Source organism: Triturus cristatus, chromosome 6 (genome assembly GCF_964204655.1).
Source record: "Triturus cristatus chromosome 6, aTriCri1.1, whole genome shotgun sequence".
NCBI classification, from domain to species: Eukaryota; Metazoa; Chordata; class Amphibia; order Caudata; family Salamandridae; genus Triturus; species Triturus cristatus.
The window spans coordinates 546,004,884-546,029,011 of record NC_140589.1 but is presented as its reverse complement, the minus strand read 5'-3'; positions in this window follow the sequence as shown (position 1 = coordinate 546,029,011).

Below are 24,128 nucleotides of genomic sequence, written 5' to 3'. Positions count from 1 at the left end.
CAATAGGGTATTTCATTTGTGGCTCTTTATTCTGACAAACAACGCGTCCCCTAAAGTTTCGCCTCAACCGTGGTACGTAATTCTTGTAATTTTAGAGGATTGTGTTTTTAATAGAATTAACTTTTATGTCTTTTGAATTTGGGGTATCATATGTATATGTATAAAAAAAGAATTCTCTTTTTTGCATTGATTAATATATGAATAATTTGATTAAAATAGGTGGATGAGTTTCCTACAAGTTTGGTTTGGAAAATTTGTAACAGCTTTTGAATGGTGATTACAGTAGATTGAGAGAATTGAGCCTATGTCTCTCAGGGGTCCTTCCTTGTACCTTCCTTGTTGAGGCATCCTCTGGCTGAGTTCCGGGATGTTTAAAGCATTCAACCGAGAGGCGGCACTGATTTTACTTCAGGTTCTTAGCACACGTTTTCATACTCTTATTGGCCCTTCATGATAAAGGCTTGTCTTTGCTGTGTTTCTCTGATGGAGTGCCCATAGTCTGTGTCCCAGGGTGGTTTGGTTGAGTGTTAGATGTGTTTTGGCACCCTGTTCCTGCTACCTGCGCACAGAGCTCCTTATGTTGTCTCTTGTCCTGATTTAGGCAGGGCCCATGGATCTTCGTTGAGTGGTGCCACACTCTGGTTGGCTGGGAGGCTGATTGTTGGGTGTAATCTGGGTTCTTGTTTCTGCTACCTCTGCACTTAACAATGGTATACTCCTAGAGTTTTCTGCTACCCTGGTTGCGGTGGAGCCCATAGTTTCTTGTAGATGAATGTTCATTATGCATCGAGTAAAAGCTCTACTCTCAGGTGTGAAACTCAGAGGGTAGATGGTGGACTTCACTGTCATCACCTGAATACTCTGGGTGTTCGGGATGTTCTTTAGCTTGGTGACTAGTGAATGAAAGCACCTCTGGTGGTCAGCTATGTTTGTCCACAAATAATGTGCATTTGCATACCATGCCTTGGGATTCTAGCCAGCCTCTACTTGATTATGTTTGCTGCCATCTTGGTGATGACAGAAGCTATAGCCTGCATGGTGTCCATCTGTAGTTAAAGTTTATCAGATTGCCATGTTAGAAAATTTATTGTGGCTGCCAGAGTTGAGTTGATACATACCAGTAGACCGTCTTGTTGCCGGCAGCTGGTTTATTCATGGGATTTTTTTTCTTTGCATGATTCATCTATAATCCTATACTTGCTGTGGGATGACTATTCCTGGGTAAGGCTATAGCGCAATTCATCTTGGGTGCGGCTGTGTTGCTCTGAATTAGTTAATCCGGGAAATAAGGCCTTTATGATTGTAGGCTCCCAACCCAGCCCCTCTTGGAGAGTCTGTTCTTGGGGCAACAAATAGGACAATAATCTGCCGTCTGCCTTATCTCTAGATGCCTGACAATTTTACAGTGTTTTGCTACAGAGTCCCTTTTGTTGCAGGGGGACCTGAAGAACAAGTTGTTCTTGGTTGTCTGTGTAGGAAGGGGGTGTCTTCTCAGTTTTCTGCTGTCATGTACCCCAGTTAGGCCTGGTAGGAAATAGTGCCAATTTACATGTACACAGTTCTTTACTAAAGTTGCCTTCCCTTTGTCACATTGACTTTTGACACACATTTCCATTTGTAACACTTTGGGTTAAGTTTCTAAGAAGCACTGACCTTCCTGACACAAATGAACTTTGTGAGAACACTTTCCTACTGCCTTGGAATTATGTGCAAGGTCTTCGCATGCATGATATGAATGTGCTTATAATTACGTGCATAAGGCGATGCAGCTAGCTGGAGAGTACGAACTATTGGCACCATGATCACAATCACGGCTCGAGGCAAGGATGCTATTTTCCGTATATATCTGTTTGTTTTCAAATGCAATAAGAGGAGACACTACTGCTGACTTTGAGGGATCCGTGCATGCAGACGCTATTACCTAGCAGCTGACTGACATCTCTGTGAGGGGTGTCCATTTTGTGACCAAGACGGGGTCCTACATTTTTACCCAGCAGGTAAAGGGGTTAGATCATTGAGAAGGGGGTTTCTTGGCAGACCATATATTCACACCCTAGACACATATGTTAGGGTTTGCATCGTAGGAGCATGCGAGAAAGTTATAATTACTGTACATGTATGCATATGTAAGCTGTCTCAACCTCTTTCATTTATTCACTGTATTGATACTCAGTATACCTTTTTATTGCTTCTGTCTTTTAATCATTGCAGCACATATCTTCTATACAAGGATCACTACAGTTCAATCAATATTGAAAAACTCCCCTTTGGTATTCTTAGTATATTTCTCTGAGCGAAAGAGAGCACGACAAATGACTGAACGAAAAGTTCCAGGTCTGTCACCACGATTCCTGAGGGAACAGAGTTGTCATTTTCAGTAGTTTCCAGAACTGTTCGGTCCCTGCCTAAGCTTAGGGGGGCTAACAGTGTCACTGTGAGCTAGCTTGTCAGAGGGGCAACATATCCTGCGGGGGTGTATGGCATTAGTATGGCACCATCCAAAGTTAAAATCATCAACAAACATGCAGCTCTTATTGATTAGTGCAAACTACATGACATGGCGCCACTAATGTTGGTTGGTTTCTTATTTTGTATGAATCAGCTGAGTAGTTCAATCCTGCTTCCTCAGAGACCCCTACACACCTTTTAATCGGGAGACGTCCATTGTGGTAGGGAATATCCGTATGCATATCCTATGTATTGGTTGTTGGTAAATTCAAGCTTGAAAGCACAGTGTGCCTGCTGTTATAGCTGAACTCTGTAAATTCATTTCTTAAAAAACATGGCACAGAATATTTCTGAGAACATCAGGCATGAGGTGGATCAAAAATTACTTCAACGTGGCCTTACACCTGATGGTGGGGATGTTACCTTTGTGGTAGAGGCACAGGAGGCATTTAGAACAGAGGTATTTTAAACTTACTTTGATAGCTTTATTTCGGTCGGTGACCATAAAAGCACAGATAAAATATATACATATACATAAAATGCTTAAATAATTCAATATTTTGGATAAAAAGTTATTAAACAGCAGTTATCAAAGTGGGAACAATAAAATTCCATTTATGTTAAAAGTTAGTAGTTGATTGATTTATCAGAGCTGACCTTCTTCTCCACATACCATATAAAAAACGGGAGACAGAAAACACAATTGGGGGGGAAGTGTCATAGCGTAAAATCCTACAAGCTTGCACACAGTGCTTTAATCCCAAGTTTCTGCACAATGGCACGAGCCAGGCTTTTCGTATTTTGCTGTAAGCGGAGCAGAAAAATAAAACATGGGCAAGGTCTTCTTTGGTTTTGTTACAGACGGGACAAACCCCCACACCTCTTCCCATCCACTTGCAAGTCAATTCCCCAATCGGGAGACAGCCGTACCTTAATTGGGTATATAGCTTCTTTGCTCTGGGCGGCTGGATCAAATCTAGGTACTCCTCCTTACTGGGGGTCAGTTTTACTTGTAGGAATTCCGTTGTCAACCTACCCATAGATGACAGGCGGTATAGTTGGTCCAGATTATGCTGTCTAATTATAGCTAACAACTCCGTTCTTTTTACCGCCAGACAGCCTTGCTCTGGGGTCTCCCAAAGTTGGGGGAGGCCAATCTGGTATAATGTGGCCTTTATATGGGATAGCCAAGGTATGTTTCTACTCTTCAGCTGATCCCAAATTGCAAGAAACTCAGCTCTGTAATCGCCGAGCTCTGGCGCTGTCCACAGCCTTCTCCAGTACAAAAGGGGTCTGCTCGCCAGAAGTTCAAAGATAGGCTCTAGATCTAAATCTAGTCTCAGGGGTATCAACGGGGTGCTCTGAGGGAGCCCTATCAAATTTCTAATAAATGTATGTTCGACCTTGGAAAGGGATGATACACGGGTATGGCCCCAGAGTTCTGCACCGTACATTGCAGCAGGTCTAGCTTGGGCTTTATAAATTTCGAGACCAGGGGAGACTGGTTTAAATAGCGTTTTCCTTTGGAATTTGTTTATGCCCCCCGCTATCTGTGTGAGCCTCAGGGCAGATTTGACCACCTGTGGGCCCCAGCCAAAATCTTCGGTCAGGGTGACACCCAGATAGACGAAGGTCCCAACCCTTTCCAGTGGGATGCCATTTAGGACTGGGCAGGGGCGAGTGCGCTTCGGGGGGCCGAAGATCATGAACTTTGTCTTTTCTAAGTTGATCTCAAGCCCCCTCGAAGCACAGAATATTACAAAGCCATCCAATACCCTCTGGATGCCTGTAGAGGTTCGAGACAGCAATAAGGTGTCGTCTGCGAACATCAGTGCAGGCACCCGTCCAGATGCCAACCGGGGAACATCACCATTCTTAACCTTGTCCAACTCACCCACCAAACCATTGATGTAAAGGCTAAAGAGGGTGGGGGCCAGGGCGCAGCCCTGACGCACACCTCTGGTAACTGGAAAGCGTTCTGAGAGCTCTCCGTTTTTCCCGCAGCGTACCTGAGCATAGTTCTCTTTATGGAAATGCTTCAGAACTTCTAGGAGGTAAGACGGGAGGTTTAGATCTTTCAGGACCTTCCATAGGCTTTCTCTGGGCACGAGGTCAAAAGCAGCCCGTAAGTCTACGAAGACCAGGTAGAGACTACCCCCTCCCAGAATTACAATTTTCCAAAACAAGACCTGTAGTCTAAAGAGCTGATCCAGGGTCGAGATCCCTGCTCTGAACCCTGCCTGGTAGGTACTTAATATCTTGTTCTCCTCTGCCCACTCAAGTATTCTATCTAGTATGATCCGGCCCATAAGTTTCTGTGTAGTATCCAAGAGACTTATAGGCCTGTAATTCGAGGGAGCTAAAGGGCAACCTTTTTTGTAAATAGGAACAATTTCAGCACCTGCCCAGGTGTCTGGTAAATTGGCTCCTGTCAGGACTGCATTGAATAGTACAACTAGATAAGGTCCCCAGATTTTAGGTTGCGAACGAAAGAGATCGCCTGGCACTTTATCTAGCCCTGGGGCTTTATTAGAGGGTAGCCTGGTAATAGCAGATTCTACTTCTTTGATTGAGATAACCTCAGTACTTCCAGTAGTCATCTGCTTCCTAGGTCTTAGGTGGCCAGAGTAGTTTCCACGGTCTGACGGCTCCTGGGGACAATGCTCATGTGTAGGATTTAAATCCAATGAAGCACCGAGTTGGTCTTTTGGTTGCATTATCCAAGCTCTATTCAGTGGCTCCGGGGTGACCGAGGGAGAAGAATACAATGCAGCAAAATGCGTTTCCCATACTGAGGGAGCAATGTTTGGCAGGAAAGATTCCCCACTGCCTCCTACAGAAGAACTCACTAGCTCCCAAAAGAGTTTGGCGTCCTTATTTACAAAGGCATCCCTCAGCGCTTCCCACCTCTCTTCTTCCCATTCCAACCTACTCCTAGACAGCTCCTTCTTATATGCTTGTCTAGCGTCTCGAGTGCTGGGTTTGTTTTTTGATTTAATTGCTGCGAGAAGGTTCTTTTTTAGTTCCCTGCACCTAGTATTAAACCAGGGAAACGCTTTGGGCACATACCTCTTTGCTCTAGCTATTGGGTAAAAAACATCCCCCAGTTCCAGTACTAGCTGTTTATGTATTTCCACTACCTGCGTAGGCCCAGTTTCAGCAGCCATCCGAGTTATCCAGGGTATCGCGGTTTGATAAATTTTCGCAAGTTGTAAAGGTGATGTTGCCAGACGAGGCCATTTCACCCTTCTACGGTTGTTAGATAGTACAAGAGGAGGAATTGCCACGTTTAGTGTAGTCTCAGGGTTTTTTAACCCGAAGGACCCTGGCTTCAGAATTAAAGTCAGAGCATTGTGGTCACTATCCTGCCTTTTTTCAACTTTAAAGTTCTTTATCTTGCTCCAATTTTTAGCTTCAATCATTATATAGTCAATGATGGAAACCCTGTCTGTCCGGTTAAACGTTCCTACTGCTGGGCGGTCAGAGTCCATTCTCCCATTACACGCCCGCAGAGACGTTGTAAGGCAGAAGGATTTTGCTTGTAATACCAAAGGTGTCCAAGCTCTGACTGGGGAAATATCCGGGTCTGGGATATGCCATAGCGCATCTACCTCATCCTGCTCACCCTGATCCACCCCACCCAATGGTTCAAACTGGCAGTTAAAGTCCCCGCCGAGGACTATAGAATTACAAGGATCTAGCCCTGAGATAAATGATGCCAGCTCATTCAGTGTGGTTGATTCTTTACCGTTTCTGATTGGCCTCGAATAAACATTGATTAGTGCTACTGGGGGGTTATTTGGCGGTTGTAATAAGACACATTGGAAATCCAGCGATTTTGTTGGTATTTGTACGGCCTGGGTTCCCAAATGTGTGGCTACCCATATCGATAATCCCCCAGACGAGCGGCCTTTACCTAGTGATGTTGCGAGGATATTATAGGTAGCAAAATTTGGGCTTCTACTATTATCCAATGCCCAGGTCTCCTGCATTAGGCAAATGTCAAATTTATTCATAAACACAGTCCAATCTGGGGAGCCCAACTTGTTTTTTAGGCCAGCTATATTCCAAGAGACCAGTTTTATACAACCTTGTGTCGGATCATCAGGGCTCTCAGTGTCCGAGCTGTTTATGTTAGTTTCCCTGTTATGTGAGCTATTTATACAATCTGTTAACGGTGCTGCTCCCTCTATGGCCCTTATCCAGCTGGTAGTTTTACTGGTAAGTTGTTGATCTAGTTTTCTGCCCAAGCTAAGTCAATCCACCTCTTCCAGTACACTGAATCTATTCCAATGTGACTGTAACGGGTGGAGAGGAGTACGAATAGGCCAACCTTCTCTATGTATACCTCTATTTTCCGAATTGCAGGGTGGGAGGTGGTGCCCCCTATTAAAATTCCTGGCTCTAGAATAGTGCGGTTCCCAGCTAGGAGAAGGATAGAAATAGGAGAGATGTAGAGCAGATATTTGTGCGCTTTGTTTATAAGTGCCCCTACTACATATATATTGTACAGCAGTGGGATCCCTAAAGTTTAGAATTACTACATCTCCTGCTACAGTCTTTGGGTTCCTCCCAATCCAGCCCACTCTTCTAGCCAGCAAAATTTCTCCTGAAATGTCTCTTGGTAGGGGCCTATTTACTGTAAGCCACTGAATGCACTTATTCTTTAACTCACCCTCGTTTTCTCTTTTGTCCTCTCTTAGGGGTGGAACACCCACCAGTGCAACGACAAAAGTTTGTGCTTCGGGTGGTAAATTTATTGTGGGCAAGTGCTGGGCATTAGCTTCTGGTGTCATATTAGCTTTTGCAGGAATGCTAGTATTGTTACTCAGCTGGCCTTGTTTTAACGTAATCGGGGCTTTATCAGGTTTACTTGCCAGAGTTTTTGTGGGTTGGCTATATCTTTGCTGGGAACCATCACTAAAAGTGTCTTGGGGTGGAAGGAATGTAGGTTTTTGGGCATCCATAGTCACCCCCGTATTGGCAATCTGTGCCGGTTGGCTAGTAGTGTCAGGAACTAAAATGCAGGGAGCTTTATTTTGTTGGACTTCCATACGAAGAGGGGCCGACGATCTTTGGGAGTTAGCTGCCTCAGTTTTCCCCCCGCCTCTGGTGTTCAGCATAGAGATCAGTTTATCTAGTTTTGATACCAGTGGCTTAAGCTGAGTGAAAATTGTACGTTCCAAGGAAGTTTGTAGGTCCGTGACCATGTTAGTGACCCAACAAGGTATTCCTGGCGCTGCGTCACGGAGATTTTCGGATGGGGTCACCAGGTCATGGTTGGTGTGGATATTTTTGTTTAATTTAGATGGGGCAGTGTTATTTTTATTTTTATTTTTGTTCCTCGGGCACGGCTTACATGTGTCCACCTTTTTCTTCACAACAGGGGGGGAAGCCAGTATAGTGGATCTATCTCGGGGATCCTTAGGATTTTCTATTGGCACCTGACTGGAAGGTAGATCTATATAAGATGATGTCATAAAGGAGCTAACCTCCAGCGCCTCAGTCATAGTGACCGAGGTGTCTCTTTCCTGACTTGGAATGTACAGTGATGGTGTAATAGAGAGCCGTCTCTCGGTATTCTCTATAGCATTAGCCACAACCCCGATGGTCTGCTGCAGCATCTTATCGATAGCAGTCAATGTTGGTAGTGGCTGGGAACCCACAGCTAGGGACTTAGTGTGAGACCGCGTTACAGGGGCTTTGGCGTTTGTTTTCCTTCCCCGTTTCATCATTTCCTAGTTTTATCACGTAGGGCTAATACACACAATATGAAAATTAATCTGCCACAAGTAAACCGTAGGTGGAAATAACAATCCAAACAGTCAATAGTCTCTAGTCCATAAATGAGGGGTCTTGTGCTTCAATGGGTAATAAACTTATCCAGAAACATGTGCCTAGTGCTAATCAAGTACAAGTCAATAGCATAGAACACCGTGGTGACTCACAGTCTCAGGACGAAGGGGATATGGCCCAGCCCGGCCTCCTCCGGCCCCGGACGGCCACAGACGGTCCCGCCCTTGTCCCGGGCTTCTCCCGGCGCTGCCCGCGCGCTGTCCGCGTCGCGGGGGTCGAGGTCCGGTAAATAGCGCCTCCGGGCGCACTGGCGTCGATATCCGGCCCCCAGGGAATGCTGGGAAGTGTAGTCTTTCCCTGCGCTCCCCGCACACGGCGGCCACCTCTGCAAGTAGCGGCGGGAGGGAGACGGCGCGGGCACAGCGATCGTCAGGGCCCCAGGAAACGGCACCTCTCACTCGTAAGGTTCGAGCCCACACACCTGCTTGCTGCGTCCCCCGCTCTGCCGGGGTCGAGGTCCGGTAAATAGCGCCTCCGGGCGCGCTGGCGTCGATATCCGGCCCCCAGGGAATGCTGGGAAGTGTAGTCTTTCCCTGCGCTCCCCGCACACGGCGGCCACCTCTGCAAGTAGCGGCGGGAGGGAGACGGCGCGGGCACAGCGATCGTCAGGGCCCCAGGAAACGGCACCTCTCACTCGTACGGTTCGAGCCCACACACCTGCTTGCTGCGTCCCCCGCTCTGCCGGGGTCGAGGTCCGGTAAATAGCGCCTCCGGGCGCGCTGGCGTCGATATCCGGCCCCCAGGGAATGCTGGGAAGTGTAGTCTTTCCCTGCGCTCCCCCCACACGGCGGCCACCTCTGCAAGTAGCGGCGGGAGGGAGACGGCGCGGGCACAGCGATCGTCAGGGCCCCAGGAAACGGCACCTCTCACTCGTAAGGTTCGAGCCCACACACCTGCTTGCTGCGTCCCCCGCTCTGCCGGGGTCGAGGTCCGGTAAATAGCGCCTCCGGGCGCGCTGGCGTCGATATCCGGCCCCCAGGGAATGCTGGGAAGTGTAGTCTTTCCCTGCGCTCCCCCCACACGGCGGCCACCTCTGCAAGTAGCGGCGGGAGGGAGACGGCGCGGGCACAGCGATCGTCAGGGCCCCAGGAAACGGCACCTCTCACTCGTAAGGTTCGAGCCCACACACCTGCTTGCTGCGTCCCCCGCTCTGCCGGGGTCGAGGTCCGGTAAATAGCGCCTCCGGGCGCGCTGGCGTCGATATCCGGCCCCCAGGGAATGCTGGGAAGTGTAGTCTTTCCCTGTGCTCCCCCCACACGGCGGCCACCTCTGCAAGTAGCGGCGGGAGGGAGACGGCGCGGGCACAGCGATCGTCAGGGCCCCAGGAAACGGCACCTCTCACTCGTAAGGTTCGAGCCCACACACCTGCTTGCTGCGTCCCCCGCTCTGCCGGGGTCGAGGTCCGGTAAATAGCACCTCCGGGCGCGCTGGCGTCGATATCCGGCCCCCAGGGAATGCTGGGAAGTGTAGTCTTTCCCTGCGCTCCCCCCACACGGCGGCCACCTCTGCAAGTAGCGGCGGGAGGGAGACGGCGCGGGCACAGCGATCGTCAGGGCCCCAGGAAACGGCACCTCTCACTCGTAAGGTTCGAGCCCACACACCTGCTTGCTGCGTCCCCGAGGTATTTTACTCCTGGGTAAATTCCCTGCTGCAGATGATGCTACACAGGTATGACATGACTATGAGTTGGGTGAAATTCCAGAAGAATACTCTCCTTACAAAGAGACAGAAATACCTCTAACTTGCCAAGAACATATTAGTTGGTTTAAAGGCCCACTTGGCAAGGGGGGGGCAAAATGGCCAGTCTTAGCCTGCTACACACCACATCCAAGTGTTGATCGTTTGTCTGTAGGACGGGTGCGGGGATTCTATAATAATCTAGTAACAATATACAGAGGTGTGTGAACATTAACACTCGACCCTGCACGGACTGTTTAAGCAGTAGCACCACAATTAGCTACACCATGCATTAGCCCTCAAACATTAAATGCAGTGATTGGGAAAATTCCAACAAAAGGGAAGAAATTCTGCTTTGGATCGCACAAAAAAACAATAACATGTAACAGTATTTCCCCATATGGGCCCACAGGAAAAGTACCAATGGGGATGGCGTCCCCAGTAGAAGATTGTGCCTTATGGGGTACTGCCTTGTTTGCAGTAATATACCAGAACACAGGGTACCCCTTCCTTGGCAGTTCTACCTGAGGTATTAAAGCAGGTACAGAATGCGCATGGAGCAGCACCTGACCTGGACTTAGGGATGAAACTGCTGGTCAATTTTGCCGCAGTATCTGCCATAATGTTGAGTATCATTAAAGGGGAAGCAGCAGTGTTAGCCATACACCACTGTGTAAAGAATTTGCCTCCAATGCAACAGGAGCGCAAATTACCTAAAATTACCGAAGAAACATCTGCTATGCTGTGTAGAGATATTTTGGGAGCCAGATCAGGTAAACCACAGGTTAAGCGTAATTCTGACAAGGATACCTCTAACCAAGGACTAGACTCTTCCACAAAGAAGAATTGGGACAACAAGAAAACCGTGATAATATTAAACCACCTGACAGGTATCAGGATACTGATACACGTTCCTCTCATTCTTTTCAGGATACATCTGATGGATGTTTGGAGAGAAGAGGATGGTCAGAGCAGAGATCAGAAGAGCATGTGAAACAAAGGAAGGACTCAGAGTGCTTATCTGAATACAATATTAAACAGGTAAGACAAGCCTAAAATTTAAAAAGAAAGTAGCCAGACTGAAAGTCAGGCATGCCCTGGATATTGAGGACTCTGCTTTTGAATGGGAAGTGTGCATTGACAATGAAGGTCAGCGGCAGAAGTCATGATAGTTCCCTAGAACCTAATTGTCTGGTTAGAGTAGCGCTGAGTGAGTATATAACAGTAGAAACACCAGACACAGGGCTAAGTGTTCCACACCGTTTGTACGAAGCGCAACTGCAGTTGGAAGGGGATGTTCCCAGACTTAGAAATGTGCTATTTTTGGAAGAACACACTAAAGTTTATGATATTTTACTGGCCGAAAAATATTGGCCACCTGAATTTATGATGGATTGCCCAAAAGGGGAAACGGTAATTTTACCAGCCTTCTCCAACCTATTTCCAGAATCAATCTAACACGCATATGATAGGGAGTGGGCTTTGGTGCTAGCTCCTGCGTTATACCGCAACCATGTGGGGTGAGATGACTGTTCACCTTATCATGCTATACCATTAAGGACAACCCTACAACCTCAAAGACAATACCCTATAACAATTAAGCAAAACAACAAGTTAGGGAAATTCGATGAGAACTTGAATATCAAGGTATGATTGAAAGTTGCACCTCTTTAATGAATATTCCTCTGTTTCCAGTAATTAAGCCAGATCAATCATATCATCTAGTACTGGATTACATACCTTTGAACACAGCTACTCGCACATTTACAGTACAAAATGCACACAGTGCCGCAATAATCTATAGCATGTGTTGAAAAAATACAAAATAACACTTGATATCTTGAATGGATTCTTCTGCCAAAATATAGCACCTGGAAGCAGATATTTGACCATCTTCATTGCGCTAGGCTCTCAGAACAATTCTGCCATTTACCACAGAGGTATAAGTATTATTTGAGAATTTTGATAATCAGGCATTGTCATATGTCAAATTCATATGCTTAACAGACCTGATGGAGCTCTTGACCAGAGTGGACCGTATAATCTTGGGGTCACTCACATGGGCTACAGATTCAATTTAAAAAAATCAAAAACTGCCAACCTCAGTGTCCTGTTTCTGGGATATGAGCTGTCAAGTGAGGGCAAGAGCCTAGTGATGCAGTTTTTAGAAAAATGTGCGTTGCTCCAACAACTCTGAAAAAGTTAGGATCCATACTAGGATTTTTAAACTTTGGCAGAACATACATTCCTGATTATGCAGAATGGGTAAAATCATTCTATGCACACTGAACAATAAAAGTATCCCTTTTGTGTTATTCAACACTACTCAAATGAGTTTATATACATACTACAATGAACCAAAGAAAAGAAAAGAAAGCATAGATTTCAAATGTAACAGCACATACACTGAACTAATATTCTTGTTATTTTATTATTTGCATCTTTATCAAAATTAAAACGGTATTGTATCACTTTTCATTATATATCACTGTACATATTTTCATAAAATCAAGCACAAATATTTAGAGAACGGTATCTTTTACAATAATTCTTTCAAAAATTACTCAAACCAATTTTATATGCTTCTCAGAACATATCATGATCTAACTCGCTCACGTACGAGAACAGACAGAGACATCATGGAGGTCATCAATGCTGTATGCAATGACACACACCTGCCGTAAGCTTTCCACTCAAGTACTTCTACAGTCTAGATGCACACCCTATACTCAAATTCCAGGAGTGGTGGACAGAGTAATACCAAAGAGTGATCGCAGACTGAGATTAATTCTGGCAGCACATGAGGGTATGGCTTCGACACATGCAGGGACGGCAGCTACAATTTCATGATTGCAGCAATGCTATTAGTGGCTGGGTCTTTACAAACAGACCAAGGACTTTGACCTAAGATGTGACCTCTGTCAACAGATGAAGGGTTCCACTGTGGACCGTCCACATCTTTTGATTTCAAACAAGCATCTGGCTTGTATGTAATTGGACCACTGCGGCCCCCATCATCTGACGGGGCTCGAACAGTGGATTCCTACTCTTGATTCCTGAGGGTATGGCCACAGGGATCAGCTGACGGCCAAACTGTTATAAAGGAAATGTGAGTCTCTATCACGACATACACAATTGGCACATGACATTCTCATCAGGGTCTGGCGTTATAAAGAGGCCATGGCAAGTTTGGGTGTGACCCTGCGTTTCTCGTCTCCATACCATCCAGAGGGAAATGTGGTTGTGGAGAGGAAAAACCAGGACTTAAAGCAGTCTTTAACAGCAAGGGTATAAGGCTCTGGTTGCAGTTGGGTCCATCACCTATATGGGGTCTAGAGGTCCAGAGGGCCTTGAATAACATTTCAAGAAAGTCCCTGGGTGGTCAGACTCTTTATGAGATCCTGTTTGGGGTTAACATGTGGGTCCCAGACCTTGATAATGCCAACACAGTGGCGGCAGTAACACTATTTGACATTAATGAATGTTTGCCTGTTTTACAGGAATTTAGCAACTTTTGGGACGAACAAGGCAATGTCCAAGTAAAACACACCGCCACTGGAGAACTGAAGGTTGTTCCAGCAAGAACTGCCTGGATCCCATAGATCTGGGATCTGGTTTGAGAAAAGGTAGTGTAGCAGAAACAATTTGGGACATCTTACAGAGGAACTGTTCCTGTTCTGGCTGTTAAAGATACACAAACTGTACTTCCTTCGCCCCTTGCTGGATGCCGAGACAAAAGATTTGTCTCTATTGATCTGTTCAGACCACACTATGGCCGATTCTCAACAGTAAGCTGTGAACTCCTGGGTGGCTACCAATCTGCCATACAGGAGGTTCATATGGAAGCTTCAGTCACAAATGAAGCCTGCTCTCTTTGACAAGAGACAAAGATAAACAATAATGGAGTATACCTTCTACCTGTTTCAAAAACAAGTACAAATGTGCAGTCAACAAGTACAGAACAACATATTTCTATTCAGAATCCAAAAAAGAGTAAAGTCCATATCAATGTACCACAGATCGAGTCTTCACCTAATTCAAACCAACCTACTGAGCTGCCCAAAATAGACCGGACAGCATCCGGATACTTGATTGACTTGGATGACTTCTTCTCTGATGAATCAGAGGTTCTATCACCCCCACCGGCCCTGCCTTTCGAACTGACGGTGAGTGTCTTCTATTGTTAGCTAAAAAGAACATACTTTGGGGCATATGTACAAGGGAAGTGAAGGAGTGAGGCATTAGCCTTCCTGGCTTAACGCCTCACTCCGCAACTTCAGAAACGCTGTGCTGCACCATATTTACAAGAATATGGTCCAGCCCTGCATTTCCCCCTGCGCTGGCACTACACTTTACAGCCTAGCGCCAATGCAGTCACCCTTGCACCATAGTGCAAGGGTGTCGGCATGCAGAGGAAGATTGTTTACATGCAGGAACGTCAGAGGCTCAGACAATACCATAAGTGTGCCAATAGAAAACAACACAGATCAACACGCCGAATATCCAGCTACATCTGACAACTGGTTCCAAGGTAATGACGAGATTACAGACGTCATCGTGACTGAGGCTCAAGACACAATGTTCACTGATCAAGATAGTGTTATTCCTATCTTTACTCTCTCTCCATCAGTTAAGTAGTAGTGAATTGTATTTGTTGAGTCAAGGATTATTCTACATGATGACAGAGAAAACTGCCTTTTTCAAAATACAAACGGAACTTCCTAAATTCTTCAGAACTTTTAGATTAAAGGCCCTTTCCGGGACACTCAACGTGTTTCCAACTCCGAAACCTCCATTCTGTGATCGAAGTCATCATTCATACCTGCGAATGCCCTGATGCCTCCAGAGATCATTGCGTTTGAGAAGGAGGTATTGGAGGATATCAACAAATTGACATCTAAGAAGACCTTTACTCCTTACAAAATTCATTGCTGAAACAACAGTCATTACTCAAGTTGAAGAAAGAGGATTCCATTAGTGTTAAACCCGCGGATAAGGGTGGAGGCATGATGATCGAAGAGAGAATGGATTATGAAGGAGACAGCTAGATAACACCAATCACTCTAAAAAATTAAATTAAAAAATCTAATTGAGCCACAGAACATTACCCAGGAATCTTTTGCCACTGTTGGTTACGGCACAGGAGCCGCCTCATTTTCTAACTGTCCCTGGATACAGGAGGGCACAGTTGTCTCTCAGCACCAACATAATCTACAATCCTTCAACTATCTATAAATACCTTAATACCCTGAGAAGTTTATATTTCCTTCTCAAGGCACAGGAGCCGCTTCAACCTTGAACTGTCCCTGGATTCAGAAGGGTACAGTTGTCCTTTCAGTAAGCCTGAGTGTTGAACTACGCTCCGCTCGCGGAGCTTGAGAAGTTTAGGCAACTTTGCGATTAGCGTAGAGCGCGAAGTTGCAGATTGCTACGCAATCTACCGCATAGCGTAGTAGTTTTGCTTCCTCGCGTGCTCAATAATTATTCTTGCGTGCACGTTAACATCTTACCATGATTCTGCGTTCGCCAACTCGCTTTTCTGTCCATTCACGTGCGCCACGAGATTTGTGATATGGCCACCTGAGCCCGCGAGAGTGTGCCCACGCGAACACGTCATTCGGGCGCGCGAGCTGACTTCCGACGGCTGTCTTGGTAAGATCGCAATCCCGAACATGCAAAAACTACAATCTGGCGAAGAATATCTCTCGAGCTTCATAAAACCTTCTCTAAAATGATAATTTTGCTCAGAAAAACTCCTCAGATTGTGATTTTGATGTAGTCTTTTGTTTAAGGAGTCCTTTAATTTTTTTTAACTCTTTTTTTCTTAGGGGGAAAGAAGTGCCACTGAGTCTCCAACTTCCTGTTCCTGTCCAGCAGGCTCCTCCCAGTGCTTTGTCCATGTCCAAACTTTCATTTGGATTTGAAGCTGGAAGGATCACTTTTTGTGTCTGTCTGCTGCATCATACCATTGGATTGGATTTATTTGAGGACTTTTTGATTTGAGATTTAATTTACTACAAGTAAGTTGGAGAGAATTAGTGTGTTTGTTTCATTGGGGCTTGTTTGTACCTACATTTTTCTGGGATTTTCATTGTTTTTAAAAATTATTGTTGTGGGTGGCCTGTACTTTCAATAGGAGCCTAGTTGTTTTTCTCTGCAATTTCAGCCCGGAGGGTACTCATGGGTCCATGTTTCATGGTGTCTGTTGAATTATTTTAAACATCATGTAGGGCATGGATGGCATAGGATTGAAATGCTAAATGTGGCTGTGGTGTATTTCACTGTTTGTGTGTGTGTGTGTGCGTGTGTGTGTGTGTGTGTGTGTGTGTGAAATACCTTTGTTGGATGTGTGTGCTTGATGTGTAACTTCTTTCCAATCCTTTCGTAGCCCTCTTGATTTTCATTTTGGTATTAAAGCTGTGTTGTTTAGCAGGCCTCCTTTATCCGGTGATATGTAGGCCTGCTTCAGTTCATTGTTTTCCATGGCCTGTTGTGGCTGTGAGTGGCCATGTGGCTTGTGGCAATTTTGTGGTGGTAGTTTAGTAGTGTGTGCTTCTTTTTCCATAAAAGCCTGCATTTCTTTTCTTTGTTCCCCTTGGCTTATGCTTGTTGTTGTTGTGTCCTGGCCATGTGTGTGGCGGCCATTTTGTGAAGGCAGGCATTGTGCTTTTGCCATAGGCTTACATTGTCTGTCTTCCATTTCTTGTTGTTCTGGGTGTGTGCGGCCATTTTGTGGATCCATCCAAGCAGTGTGCTTGCTTTTGCCATTCTGTTCCAAGCTTGTGGCCTAGTCTGCCAGTAGGCCCAGAGGTAGTCATCCTCAAATCTTTGGTGCATTAAAAACTGTTTGTGTTGTTTGTTGCATTTTTTTTACACCATGGATGGCTTTAGATTGAATTGCAAAAGGTGTTTTTTGGGGTGGAATAGCAGTTTTTGGGTGTGTGTTAAATAAATAGGGCATTCAGCCAGTAGGTAACCCTAGGGATTCAGCTCGTGTACTTTCGGTAACTCTGCACAGCGTGACAATGCGGACTTACAGTTTTTGTCATTTTCGCGCTCTCAATATGCATGTTTGCGCTCGCGATAACGACTTTTTGTACAGTTCGCGATCCCGAATACGCAGCATTTGCAATCTGGCAAACAATATCTCGCGAGCAACATAAATCCTTCTCGAAAACGCTGATTTTGTGCATTTTGCTAAAAAAACTCCTCAGGTTGTCATTCTGCTGTAGTTTTGGAGCACGGAGTCACTTTTATTTTTTTAAAAATATTTTTAGGAGAGGAAGTAAGTTCCAAAGAGACTACAACTTCCTGTTCCTGTCCTTTGTAATCACTTTTTTGTTATTATTGTGGTGGGTGGCCTGAGCATGTGGGTGGCGGCCATTTTGTGGAGGCAGGCATTGTGCTTTTGCAATAGGCCTGCATTGTCTGTCTTGTATTCCTGAACTTTTCTTGTTTTTGTGAGTGGCCTGGCCATTTGGTGGCGGCCATTTTGTGGGACCAGCCACTGTGCTTTTTCCATGGCCTCCAAGCTTATGGCCTAGTTGGACAGTAGGCCCAGGGGTACTACTCATCAATCATCACGGGTGCATGGAAGTTGAACAACTGTTTTTGTGTTGTGCGTTAAATTTCAACATCATTACTTTTTTTCTGGGGTATATTTCATTTTTTGGGTGTTGTAAATAAATGCCTTTAGTTTTTATGTGTATATGTTCGTTGTTGTTGCTCCCTGATGCTGCATCCATCCCATAAGATACACACATTTTTATTTAGGGCAAACAGGCTACACTACATTTATGTTTTTGTTCTTTGCTATTCTTCTTCCTGAGTGTACACAGTACAGTACAAGTACACCAGGAGCCCTGGCCTTGTCAGTCACATAAATGGCTATACTGTTGTTGTTCACTGACTTCATAAAATGTAATAATTGTGACCACCCACCAGACGCTAAGAAGTTATATATTATATTATTGATCTTTTGGCTGATGTTCTTCTGGCTTTTTTGCTTTTAGGTGCACAAAAGACAGAGGAGGTGTGTCATCATCATCGACCGTTGTGGTGCCAGACCGACGTCCTGCTGCTGTAAACGACGTGACGTGTGAGTGACCTGACCAGGCATCTCTGCAACTTGTGCAACTGAGTGCTGTTTTGACATCTGAAGAAGATGCCCCCAAAGAAAGCAGGTAGCAGGTCCTCCGGTACCAAGAAAGTTGCCATGGAGAAGAAGAAGGAAGTGTCACTTAAGTCTGGTGTGTCTCCTAAAACCTTTTTTGGGACACCAAAAATGACGCCTGCAGCAGCGGTGTCTGGGGGCCAAGCTGGGGGCAGCACCTCCGCATCAGTGGGCCCAACCCACCAACCCAGGCCCAAGCAGATGAGTGTGGAAGAGGTAGCCAGCCTTATGGTGGAAAGCAGTGATGCTGAGCCTGAACTAAACTTATCGCTATCTCAAAGTAGCACAGAATCAACACAGGAGGGAACACAGCGGATAAGTGGTCAACAACAACAGCCGCAACCACCGCCCGCAATAGTAGCTGTAGTTCCTCCCGAAGTAGGGAGAGTTCAGGAAATTGAGCCTCATGCAGAGGAAGAAGAGGAAGCCACTCCTTCAGAAGTTCCATTGTCTTCCAAATCTCCAGCAAGGAAAAGGAGGGTTAGTACATCAAGTTCTTCACCAAGCCCCTCTTCTGATTATCTAGATGCCACTTGGAAGCCACAAACTGAGTCTGAGAGGGAGACACGTCACAAGAGTAGGCATGGAAAAAGGAAGGTTCCAGAAAGCCTTACACTTATGGAGGTTGATGTAGAAGAGCAGCATGATGATGATGAGCCAGTCATCACGAACATCACTCCCGGGCCTGAGGAGATGGAGACCAACATTTTTACACTATCCAAAATGGCTGCGAGGGATGTAGCACGCATACCTCCAACACAGGTAACACCAACACAACCTCCAGCTTCCATATTTACATTAGCAAAGGGCCTGCAGCGTCCTACATCCAGTACAAGCACCACCTCAGCAGAAGTAGGTAGTGGTACTGTACAGAGTCAAATTCAACACACACCCTCCAGTTCATCCGGCATTGGAGGTGGCACCTCCAGCAGGAGACAAAAGTTAAGCTCCCCAGTGTGGGACTTCTTTACGGTTAGCGGAAAGGAGGAGAACATTGCTATATGCTCTGTATGTCATACCTCTGTTAGTCGTGGTAAGCTTGGTACAAACTATGGTACCGGAGGCCAAATGACCCATCTGAAAAAACACCACGCAATCCAGTGGGAGGAGCACCTCCGTCGCATAAAATCTGGAACCATCGCTGTTGGTGGGGATAAACCAGTAGAAAGTCCGCTCACGGTGGAACAGGAGGAAAAGAAGAGGGAGACATTCTCTGTGGTAGTGGTACACAAAGTAGCCCTGTCCCCAGCACTGCAGTGGTAACGCCCACGTCCTCAGCAACATCTCAGTGGCACAAGGGTAAGAGTCAGCCTGAGACACCAAGGAGTACTGCTTTTAAAAAAAGTGTGACGTTGAGCACAGGAAGGAATACCACGCAGCCTACCATTCTTAGCATGTTTACTAGGCCCGAGGGGAAGTACGAACGCAACCACCCAATAGCACATTTGTAAAATGCGAAGCTGGCTAAAATGTTAGCACTGGACCTTCTCCCTTTTTCTTTTGTTGACGGGGTGGGTTTTCTTGAATTTGTGACCACCATCTGCCCAAAATGGAAGGTTCCCAGCGGCTACTATTTCGCACGAGTTGCTGTTCTAGCACTACATCACGATGTGCTGGAATTGCTTGGAAAAGCCTTAAAACAGAGTGCTGTTCAGAGTATCCACCTGACAACAGACATGTGGACCAGTTACCAAGCCACTGATTACATGTGCATCACTGCGCACTGGGTCTCTTTTTCGGGTGATAAAGATAGATATCTGAAGGTGTTGTTGACACCACTGAGATTTTTAAAGACACTCGCAAACATACAACTGTAGCCATGTTTGCTATGGAGAAATCTCATACTGCTGAAAACATTTTGGATGAGTTTAACAGCAAGGTGGATGCGACCAAGAGGGCTTAACATTGGTTTTGTTGCCACGGACAATGGCAGTAATGTAGTTAGGGCCATGAAAGATGGTGGCTATTTCAGGGTCCCGTGTTTGACACACTGCATTAATATTGTTGTTCAAGACTTTCTGAAAAATGAAAGCAAAGTCAGCAGCTTACTGACCACCTGCAGAAGAATATGAACACATTTCAACCATTCTTTTAAAGACCGGAAGCAGCTGAGGGGTCATTCAACGTGAGCATAAAATGGCAGTCAAAGCACTCATCCAGGAGGTGCCAACACGATAGAATTCAACTTATTACATGCTTGAGCGTCTGTTTGAGCAGCACATACCACTCAATGCTTATGTCATAAAAGGTCAGGAGGAGATCCTACTGTGAAAGGCATGACCGTTGAGATGGCCCAATGGGACCTCGTTAAATGCCTGACAGACTTCCTTTTTGGTTTCTTCACACGTGAAGTCAGCAGGGAGGACTGTACTATGGGCCACGCTATCCCATTGTTGTACATGCTAGAGCAAGAGCTGAAGGAGGTGTCAGAAATGTACGCAGGTGTGGATGACAAAGTAGACGCATATTATTTGGCGGACACCTTAGCCGCTCGCTTATCTGACAATACAAGGATTCAAAATAACATTATGTCACATCGACATTACATTACTGCCTCAATTTTGGAACCACGTTACAAATTATTGCTGAGCAGTAATGAAGTAATTCCTTTTTCAGAAGTGGATGTTGCCAAGTACAAAACTTTGATAGCTGAGGAAGCCACTGACTTTGAAAACGAATGGATCTTAATTAGAGGCCCGCTACCCCAGGGCAGAAAAAGTACTACAGGGCACCCAGAGTCAAGTTCTACTTCAGAAGCCGAGAGCAGTGTGTTTGCCTCCCAGCAGTCAACAACACTGCCAGCAATAACATCAACAGCACCAACAGGATCATCAGCCACATTTAAAAAAACGGCAGGTGATTGGTTTCAACGGAAAGGGTTTTGTACGTCCATTACTGATGCAAAGGCAAAAGAGGCCAAGCAAATTGGAGCACCCCTGAACATTGAGCGGATGGTTCAGGCCTATCTAGATGACACAACAGAGGTCTTCATGGAGCAAAGCCCATTGGTGTATTGGTATGGGAAAAGAAGCCAATGGCCAGTGCTCAGCAGGCTGGCGATAAAGTATGTGGCTTGCCCTGTTGCAACTGTCTCTTCAGAGCGTGTTTTCAGGGCTGCTGGTGCCATTGTTACTGTGAAAAGGACCAGTCTCTCACCCAAAAGCGTGGAGTGGTTAACCATGATCAAAATGAATCAGCACTTTATACCACCGGAGTACAAAATACGTGAATCACAGCAGGACGAGGAGAGCGACTTCGATGACATAAGTAGTGGGTTCTTATATGACGTACTTCTGTCCGAACCACCAGAGTTTGAGGACAAGCACCTCTTCCCTGACAACTAGGTTTTCAAATTGTTCTTCCTTCCTTTATTTGTGTGTGACTGTGTATCTGTTTTTCTGGTTCAAAATCTAATCACAACAAATCCATCAATAGTCTCCTCTTTTTATTTCCCTATTGGAGCTGCACGTCTGTGAATAACTGTCCACGCCACTCCTCAGAGTCCTGCTCCATCTTCCTTACTCTCCCTAAATACATGGAGATGGAGAATAGTACAATACATGTTGCCTCTAACTGTCCCTCCATAAGAAGTGAAACGTGACTCCAGCTATATTCTGTTTTGTTTCCAAGCAGAAAGAAACTCATCACTGACTGTCAGAAGGCTAGGCAGGCATCTGATCTGACAGCCAAAGAGAACAGCAAGACAGGTAAAGGGTGATTATTGTGAATGATGGCATGCATTGCATTGGATTCTTGCTAACTACGAGTGAATGTGCTTGAAGTCGAACTATACTAGTTTATCTAAAAAGTAAAAGTGACTCAGGTGACAGTCAATGTTTCCTTGTTGTTTAATAACCACATTGTACTCCTACCACTGCAGGTGCCGCCCAATATCTGTTGCAATTTTGTAATATGGAATATATTATAAACTTAATCAGTCACTATAGACTGAGTTGGTGTTGGAGAACACGTACCACATGGTCATGATGCTGCTGAGCATACTATCTTTGCACACAGTCAGTCAGTTGGATCGGAGATAATTGATGGAATAACTGCGTTTCATGGACTGCCTTAAAAGGTAAACAGTTTCAACAAGAACCACAGCAGACCTAGGCTACATGTTCGTGTAGTGGTGTGGACTGGAGTAGAGTGTAGTGGTATGAGGGACAGTGGCACATTGATTTAGTCACATCATTTAGAAAATGCTAGGTTGCTGCAGTGCATATGCCTTTTGTCTGGCTCGGTCAAAATTTAAGGTAAATGGGGGTAGGGTGCCTGGCCTGTGCCGCGGTTGGCCTGTTCTGTGGCTGTGCTGGCTCCTGTCCCGTTGTTGTTGTAGCTGAATGCTGTAGACTAGACACTATGTATCCTATCCAAGCTGCCTCATTCTGAAAGTGTTGCACTCCACTGTAATTGAGTTTATTTTTTTTTATTCAGTTATTTTTCAATACCCCTTTTGTTTTTCCATCTACACTTACAGGCCAGCCTTTAACCTGTGCTATAGTGGGAGAAACAACTCACACTTACCTTACCAATCCGCATCAGGCAGGCAGTGGTACCCAAGATTGATGTGCGAAGTGTCCATGGAAGGGAGGACCAAGAGGAATGACGAGAATGATGCAACTCCACATTTGGACCAGGATAATACAGTAACTTTAGTATAATTCATCATTCGTCTTTAAATTTATTTGGTTACTTTTTTCTCTTCAATCATTACGACTGTGTGTTGTGGTCTGTTTGGTAATTGATCCCTACAATTATTTTTTCATTTCCTTTGTTAGCTTGAAAAATAAAAGTAAGCCCGGTACAGCATGTAATTTGGTTCGGTGTGAGGGCGGCAGACAGGCAAGGCAAATTTTATATTAATAATTTCTGCCCAGTACTGTCTAATTGTGTAGTACTAGCTAGTAAGTACAACTCATTATCATTAACCATCAAGTTCTCTTCATCAGCATGCATGCATTTCCTTTTTCTCACTTTATACTTTGATTTCTTTGATAATGGATCATGGTCGTCTTACAAGATTGTGTTTTACTTTTGTTTTGTCCATGCATACTGTTGGTTTTTCTTTGTCAAACCTTTCCCCAAACCCCCCTTCCAATCCATTCATCAATCCCTAACCCTCTTCCCCCGGGCTGTGTGATTTATATTGAGGTGTGATGTGATGTGCCAGAGGCGGGGCTTCCGGGCCGGAGGCGGAGCTTCCGGCCCAGAGGTGGAGATTTTGGCCATGGCTAAATCTCCGCCACTGGCCGGAATCCCCACCTCCGGGCCGGAAGCTCTGCCTCCGGCCCGGAAGCCCTGCCTCCGGGCCGGAAGCTCCGCCTCCGGGCCGGGAGTTCCGCCTCCGGGCCGGAATTTCCGGCCCGAGTGCGGACGTAAAGTTAGTAGTCGTAAATCCATTCTGTGAATACCAAAAGTAGGAAGTGCATTCTGTGAATACCAAAAGTAGTATGTGCATTCTGTGAATTCCAAAAGTAGTAAGTTTAGGATTTTGTCTTAAGTTAATTCTGTGAATCGGGCCCATAGTGTCACAGTCTCACGAGCAAGCACAGTACATAACATTTGTGATTTGCTGGTACGTATCTATACTCCTACTTCTTCGGACTCTAACATTTGTGGGAGTTTCTGACATTATACTCGTACTATGTACTCCGGTACACCAGTCTTGTTCTTATCTCTAGTTTAGCGCAATTACATAACCTTGTTGTAGCCGGCATGCCAGCTCAGTCAGCTAAGCTTGCACCCAAGAGAAACAGATATGAGTCACATGATGCAGACTCACGTTAGTTTTATTTACTACTACTCTCTGCAGTTGGGGAAGCTCATATTTTTGTATTACGGCCGGTGGCACTGGCCTTATCTGTCTGTTACATGAGGGCAAATGATCAATTTCACTTACACCCTGCCCTGGGTACCACAAAAGGGCTGATTATTTATCTAATCCAATGATCATTGCTTTTATTTATATTAT